Source organism: Choloepus didactylus, chromosome 5 (assembly GCF_015220235.1).
Source record: "Choloepus didactylus isolate mChoDid1 chromosome 5, mChoDid1.pri, whole genome shotgun sequence".
Taxonomy (NCBI): domain Eukaryota; kingdom Metazoa; phylum Chordata; class Mammalia; order Pilosa; family Megalonychidae; genus Choloepus; species Choloepus didactylus.
In genome coordinates, this window is record NC_051311.1 from 141,246,109 (window position 1) to 141,251,733 (window position 5,625).

The following is a 5,625-nucleotide window of genomic DNA, read 5'->3' on the forward strand; positions in this document are numbered from 1 at the left end:
GGTCACAAGTTGGAAACTCTGGTGAAGATTTCAATGAATTCCCCAGGAGAAACTGGCTGGTTGAAGTAGAGATGGAAATTCTTCTTTCTGGTTGCTGAAATCATCAGGTGTCTCTTTAAGTCCTTCATCAGATTGGATGAGTCTTCTCTCATTGCTGAAGGCAGTCTCCCTTGTTAATAGTAGATGTAATCAACCATAGATGCAATCATCTGTCTGATGAATTAAATCCATGAAATACCTGCACAGTAACCATCAGGCCAGTGCTTGCTTAACCAGACAACCAGATACCACAACTTACCCCAGTTTATACATGAACTCAACTTTCACAGTCAGCAAAAGAAAAAACATTTTTTTGGCTTTCCTTTATTTTGAGGGCTTGCTGGGGTCTCTAACGTCCTGCGTGTTTAAAGCACCCTCACTTCTCAGGGCTGCTAAAGCTATGCGGGATGAAGTAGTGTGTGTGACAACCACTAGGGGGCAGTAAAAGCTGCAGGTGTTCCTAGGGCAGTCTCGGTAAAAGCGAGGTTTGTTGGTGAGTCACGGTGAGGAAGTTTGAAGATGGCCTCTACCACCCCACTGACAATAGATGAGCTCTCAGCCTGCTGCTGGGTGTTCCTAGAACATACTCGCTTCCAGTGCTCCGAATAGAATCTGAGAGGTGGTGGGTGTGTAGCCTTCTCTTAGGATGCCCAGGTAAGCACCTCTAAGGATCATTTCCTTCTTGTGATTTATTAGAGGAGTAAGTAAAATAGAATGTCCATTTAAACTTAGAGCCTCAGCACCTGAAATGATTTGTGTTGGTAGCTAAGGAAACAGACAGTAGGCAAATCAGGATTTACACAGAAGAGAAAATTGAGGCCAACTCTCTGAGCATTACCCTTTTTCTGTCTACTGATACTCACTGGGAATTATATTATTCCTACTTATTTGTCATCATCTTCTTGCTCTTTGATGGAGTTTTTTTGCAGCACCAAGCTCTGTCCACGTAGGTAAAAGCTAAAATCCTGATATTTTGCTCTTCTGCCCCTAAGCTGTCCTACTACTTTCAAGAGTTCAGTTCAGCATCCTATTCCTAGTCTCAGTTTCACCATTGTAAAATGAAGACCTCAGTCCAGAGGGTTTCTGAGCCCTCACCCTGCTCTCTTTGATTTTCATTTATCCATTCCTATCTTCCAAAGATGTGTGGGGGTCAGCGCCCAGTGCCCCCCACTGGCAGGGCCTCCCAACTCTGCATTCAGGGACATCAGATTGGTAGGTTAAAATCTGCCATGGTGGGGGCACTTACAACACAAAAATTGGCAGATACTATGAATCAGGGTGCTTTTATTCCTGGAGAGTCAGCTGTTAAACATTTGTCAGCACACTACTGCACCTCGCAAGCTTGAGCTCTAACTTTCGACCTAATAGACTATTTGGCTTTATCATGGTCATCATCAAACTCAACTGGCAAAAACCAAAAACCGAGTCTCAAATTTACTCCCTTCTCCCTCTCTATCCCTGTCTCTTTTTGAGAAAGAATTACACATTTCTAGTCAGCTAAGCATAGAATCTTGGCATCATCTTTATTTTATCTCTCCCCACCCACTGAGGCTAGGCACAGTCTTAATGTTTGTTCCTCTGAAGTTTCTCTTAAAACCATCCATTTTCCTCATTTCCCTTGCTGACTTTCATCATGTCACATCTGAATTTATTTGAGACGCCTTTCTTTTTTTCACTTCTGTCTCTCCCAAACCTATAAATGGCAACAAAATTTCCTTAAATCCTCTCCCTATCCCAACAAAAGAACTTTTGTGGCTTCAACTCTGATCATATTTCACGTCTAACACCCTCTGTCTGGTTTATACAACTCCCTTCAGTCTGGCACCATATCTGTTATCTCCTACTCCGCCCCATCCCTCTGCTACAATGACTCTTCCTGTCATCTCACATAAACCTCATCTCCCAATCTATTTTCTCAAGGACTCAGAACACCATTGCCATCAGCTGGACGAAAAAATAAAGGCTGTAGCAGCTGATGCATGCAGCAGATTAACCTCCCAGTCGTAACCTTACAATGATCCACCCTGAACCTGCCCACCTCCAGCTCCCATGGGCTCCCCTCCTCCATCCAGCTCAGCTCCACAACTTAGCCTGGCCTTACAGTTTTGACTCATTTGGGAATGATAACCTAATTCCAAACTGTTTTCCATAACTCTATGGATCCTGCTGGGAAGAGAACCCTAGAGGATGCCGGTCATAGGCTCCGGATAGACTCTGCTCAAATTCTGGTAACCCTATAAGCTGAGAATCCTGGACCCAAAACCATCTGCAGAGGGAGGACAGACAAGTTCATTTACTACTATGGCCTTTTCCTTTTGGATTCTTCATTCATTTATTCAAATAGAGTTTAATGAACATATTCTATGTGTCAGGCACTGGACTAGACAGTAGAGATGCAAAACTGGAAAGACGTGATCCCAGCATTCTAAGGTGGGGGTTGGCAAACAATGACCTTCGGGTCAAATCTATCCTGTTGCCTCTTTTTGTACAGCCTGTGAGTTAAGAATGTTTTTTTACATTTTGAAATAGTTGAAAAAAATCAAAACAAGAGTAATGTTTCTTGACATGTAAAAATTATATGAAACTCAAATTTAGTGTCCATGAATAAAATTTTATTGGTGCACAGCCATGCCCATTTGGTAAGTTAATCTCTATGGCTCCTTTTGTATTACAACAGCAAAGCAGAGTAATTGTGACAAAGACCATATAACCCACAACATCTTAATTACTTAGTACCTGGCTTTTTAGAGAAAAAGTTTGCTAACCCCTTGTTCTGGTTTGCTAAAGCTGCCATTAAGCAAAATACCGGAAATGGATTGGCTTTTAAAAAAGGGCTTATTAGTTTACAAATTTACAGTTCTAAGGCCATAAAAGTGTCCAAACTAAGCATCAACAAGAGGATACCTTCTCTGAAGGATGGCCAATAGTGTCTGGAACACCTCTATCAGCTGGGAAGGCACATGGCTGGCGTCTGCTGGTCCTTTGCTCCTGGGTTTTGTTTCAAAATGGCTTTCTCCAAAATGTCTCTGGGCTTCTGCCTTTACTTCTCTCTCTCAACTCCTGTGTGTTCTTGCTTCTTTCTCCCAGGGCATTTCTCTCTAAGCATCTCCAGGGCAAACTCTGGGCTTCATCTCTTAGCTTAGCATCTCCAAACGTCCTTCTGTCTGCATCTCCAAGCATCTCCAGTGTCAGTGTCTGTGTTGGCTCTTGAGCTGTCTTAAGTAGTCCAGTGAACTAATCAAGACCCACCAGGAATGGACAGGGTCCATACCTCCATGGAAATGATCTAATCAAAGGTCTTGCCCACAGTTGGATGAGTCACATCTCCATGGAAACACTCAATCAAAAGGTTTCACCAAAAAAGATTGGATTAAAAGATCATGGCTCTTCTGGAGTCCATAACAGTTTCAAACCAGCACACACCTGTTCTAGGAGTTCATGGTTTAGTGAGTAAGATAGACATGCAGATAGGTATAGTATCCTCGGACAAGCAATTTGATGGAAGTAGAGATGAGGGACGATGGTAGAAGAGGGTGAAACACCTATGTATTCTAAGGAGTACTGTTTAAATTGTTATACAAGGTGAAGAGATGTCCAACATTTGGATCGAGAGGGGAAGGCTCTAGTACATTACACCAAAGGTTCAAGGTCAGAGAGAGTGAGATATGTTTTGGGGAAGAATAGATAGTTCCATATGTCTGTAGAGTTGAATACAAACAAGAGAAGGACAGGAGATGAAGCAACTTAGGTGCAGCATCTTCAAGCTCCCAAATGCTATTCCAAACAGTGTGTTTCAGGCCTGAGAGACTTTGTACTGGGGGTAACTTAACAGGTTTACATTCAGAAGGCTCATATAGACAACTGATTTAAAGTTGCTTAATTCAGGATTTAAATTCACTCACTTTTCTCTCTTTCCCTAGACAGCATTTTGCATTTTGGCCTATTGAAATCTTACCCATCCTTCAAGACTTAGATGAAATCTTACATCTTCTGTGAGGAATTCCTGAGATTGTCAAGCCTTTCCTATTCTCATTTTTTAAAGAATACCTTGGGATGTGTTCCACATAGTTTAGCACATTAATATGCTTTTGCTTGGTTTTATTGTTATTTTTCAGATATACAGCATAGTAGTATTGTTTGCCCCCTCTCTGTTCTTATCTTTCTCCTCCATTCATTCAGCAGTGGAAATGCAAGGTGGATACAACCTAGAAGACAGAAGTCAATTAAAGTGATGAATGGATTTTTGGAAATCTATAGATAAATGAAATCACCTTAAAGAGGCAGAAAAGCTGTTAGGGCAAAGCAAGACTAGACTGCAACTAGCGATCTCTCTACAGATGGAGTGTGTTGATCAGCTCCAGAAAACAACAAGCAAACAAACAAAAAACACAAAAAACCAAGTTCCTGGAGGCATATCTGAACAATGCTCCTCAAGCTTCCCCAAAGAAGAGGGGTCTTGACAAGAGACTTTGGATATATTTGGGGGTCAATGGCAAGGTAGCTTAAAAATGGCCACAAGTTCTTTGCTACTTCTCCCATTGAAGGTTGGTATCTAATTCTCCTCCTTTTGAATCTGTGCTGCCTCTGGTGAATACAGCAGAGGTACATTCTGGCTTTTGAAACACTCTTTCTTGTACCCTAGGCTGCCATGCAGGGAGTCCGATGACTAGACACCATGCCAGGGAGGCCACCTGGAGGTGCCCTGGTGAATGGTCCCAGGTGAGCCTTCTATCCGTCCTCATCAGGGTACCAGATATGTGAGAAGGATCATCTCAGACACTTACGCACAAGCTAAAGGCCACTGGTTGACCTCCAGCAACCTGTTTCTGAAGCAGAAAAATCTGAGACCTGCCTAAATTCCTAATCCATAAAATCGTGAGATAAAGTTAAATGATTGTTGTTGTATGCGCTAAGCTTTGGGGTCATTTGTTACACAGCAATGTATTACTACAACAAGATTGCTACCAATTAGCTCAGCTAAAGAACAATTAAGAACATCTCAGCTTCTCTTGTAATTTTTCATCCATGGGGAGGATACAATGATGATGTAAAGTATTAAAGTCCATCTAATGATTATCTATCTCAGTATAAGTTAATATGTTACATAATTATTTATTTGGACTCTTGTGAGTTGTGACAATGTAAATTCTTCCCTGAGATTATAGATATACTTTCAATGTACTGACAAAAGCAAATTTCTGGATCATGTAAATTCACCAAAGTAATAAATCCCACCTTGCAAATTTCTTGGGCAACCAGTTGACTCTTGATGGTAACTTTTCCTTTCAAACTTCAATAAAGATTTAAAGTACTTTCTTTGTGATCTTTTTTCCTTGCTACCACTTACTGAGAGCCATTCTCTGTTCAAGTCTCCTCACATACATTCTGTCATTTACATCTCACAACACCCGGCCTCATAGTTGAGAGAACTGATGCTGAGAGGATTTAAGGCACTTGTCCAAGTCCACACAGCTACTAAAGAGCAGAACAAGGCTTTGAACCAAGGTCTGTCTTACTCCAACGCCCATGTGCTTAAACCTTGACCCACAGGACACCCAGGGGCCAAAGGACCTTACTTTGTACCTG

General features: G+C 41.7%; 1 long non-coding RNA gene across 1 annotated transcript; it reads left to right on the top strand.

Moving 5' to 3' along the window:
* Positions 1-563: 563 nt before the first annotated feature.
* On the top strand, positions 564-5,297 carry LOC119533811. Its single transcript, XR_005216880.1, has 3 exons — positions 564-693; positions 4,219-4,583; positions 4,682-5,297. It is a non-coding gene; the product is annotated as an uncharacterized LOC119533811 (long non-coding RNA).
* Positions 5,298-5,625: the final 328 nt, after the last annotated feature.